The sequence below is a fragment of the Penaeus vannamei genome, chromosome 25, assembly GCF_042767895.1.
Source record: "Penaeus vannamei isolate JL-2024 chromosome 25, ASM4276789v1, whole genome shotgun sequence".
NCBI lineage: Eukaryota > Metazoa > Arthropoda > Malacostraca > Decapoda > Penaeidae > Penaeus > Penaeus vannamei.
In genome coordinates, this window is record NC_091573.1 from 30,453,096 (window position 1) to 30,455,595 (window position 2,500).

Consider the following 2,500-nt stretch of genomic DNA (forward strand, 5'->3'; position numbering starts at 1 on the left):
GCTGTATCACCTGCTTCGTGAGTGGCTCCCGGAAGACTGAACTAGACGGTAGACATGCCGTGACAATCTACCCTCTCTGCATATTGATCAAATGAACTCCCCCGCACCCCGTAATCTGGGTATTGATCAGTGTCTACATATTGATCTCTTGATTACACGTGATATGGGGTGAAGACGGAAGCCAAGGATGTGTGAGTGATAACATCTAGGTGTTAAGAAAGATTTCTTTTTCAAAAATTTCTCTACTGCAAAGGAATGCGTATATACGTGAGATTATTCTATATTATTTAGAATGACAACGTTATTAATATGATATTGTGAGTACCTGATCCTTTTTTTCTGCGTGTCTAATTCAAATGGGTAATGTTTACCACCTTGTCGACATCTGTTACCATCACGGTGTTGAGATTTTTCTTTAAGATTTCCTGGTAAATATCTCATTCACGAAATACTGCAAAAACAAATCACTTCGCTTCTTCCATATCTATCAACTTTCATAAATCTTACACGTGTATTCTCTTTGTAGAATGGGAAGTTAAGTCACGCCTTCAAAAAATATAACAACCGAGCACGAAGTCACTCAGATGCAATCTTCCCTCTGCCACACAAGCACTCGGCCAGTGATATTTGTAAACAACTGGTATCCATGGCAACGGCAGCGTCTGCAGTAGACGAAGATCCACAGGAAATAAACTCCGGTCTTGAGCCAACAGAAAACGGAACCGAACTCGACAGTTTTCTTTTCTTTGGGGTTATTTTTTCTTTCTTTCTTCATTTCTGTTCGCTCTCTTATTCTTGTTCTCCTTCTAGTCTCTTTCTCATATAGATATTGCCATTTTCGTTATCATCGACATTATTATCATTATCATTATTATTATCATTAGTGTTATTATCATTGGAATTATTATAATTATTGATTATTTTGTTATTACTATCATTATTGATATTATCGTTATTATCATTACTGTTGCTATTATTAGTATCATTATTATTATCATCATCTTTTGTTCATTTACTATTCAATTATTTTTGTTATTATCATTATCATCATCATCATTATTATTATTATTATTATTATTATTATTATTATTATTATTATTATTATTATTATTATTATTATTATTATTATTATTATTATTATTATTATTATCATTATTATTATTATTATCATTATCATTATTAGTATCATCATCATCATTATTATTATCATTTTATCATCATTATTATCCTCATTATTATCATTATTATCATTATTATTATTATTATCATTATCATTATTATTATCATCATTATCATTATTACTATTATTGACAATATCATGAGTAATATCATTATCAATATTGTTATCATTGTTACTATTATTATTATTATCATTATTATCAATACTATTTTCATTATTATTTTCATTATCATTCTCGTTATCATCATCGTTATCATTATTGTTACTATCATTATGATTATTATCATAATTATGTTATTACTATTGTTATTACCATTATTATTAATAATAGAAATGTTACCATCTTTATAGTTATTATTGTTATTATCATAATCATTATCATTATTATCACCATCATCATCATTATTGATAATAGTATTATCATTCTCATCATAATCCTATTATTACTATTATCATTATCATTATCATCATAATCCTATTATTACTATTATCATTATCATTATCATTATTGTTGGTGTTAATATTATTGTTGTTGATGTTATAATCATTACTATCATTATCATCATTATTATCATCATTATTATTATCATCATCAATATCACTATTGCAATTACTATCATTATCATTATTATTATAATTATCTATTATTATTTCCATCATCATCATTATTATTGTTTTTACATTACTGGTACTATTATCCTTAATATCATTATTGTCATTTGATATTAACCTATTACTTTAATCATTGTTATTCTCATCATTATTATTATCATTATTATTATTACTATTATCATCATTGCTATTACCATTATCATTTTTGATATAAACATTCATATTTTTGTTATCATCATTATCATTATCATTGTCTTTATTATTGTCACTCTCATTATCGTTATTGTTATCATTATAATCATTGGCATTTCTATTATCATTATCATTATTAACATTATTGTTATCATCATTATTATCATTATCATTATTATTATCATCACTATTATTATCATTATCATTGTTATCGTTAATGTCAACATTGTCATTATTATTATTGCTGTTATATCAATATCATTATCATCATTTTTCTTATTATCGTTATCATTATCATTATTATCATCATTATCATTGTTGTTGTTATTGTTACCGCTACTATGTGTATTGTTATTATTGCTATAATTGTTACCATTATCATCATTGTTGTTACTGTTATCATCATCATTATCAACATTATCATTATCATCATTATCACTGTCATCAATCTTCGTCATTCTCATTACTTTCATTGCCAGTAAGGATTATCGTCATCATCGTAATATCATCATTATT

General features: G+C 25.7%; 1 protein-coding gene across 3 annotated transcripts in view; it reads right to left on the reverse strand.

Moving 5' to 3' along the window:
- Positions 1 to 624, reverse strand: part of LOC113813453 (uncharacterized) — a 30,125-nt gene extending 29,501 nt beyond the window's left edge. For all 3 annotated transcript variants that reach the window (XM_070139407.1, XM_070139408.1, XM_070139406.1), the window contains exon 1: positions 508 to 624. The gene's annotated coding sequence lies outside the window, so the exon portion shown is untranslated. The remainder of the gene's footprint in view (positions 1 to 507) is intronic.
- Positions 625 to 2,500: the final 1,876 nt, after the last annotated feature.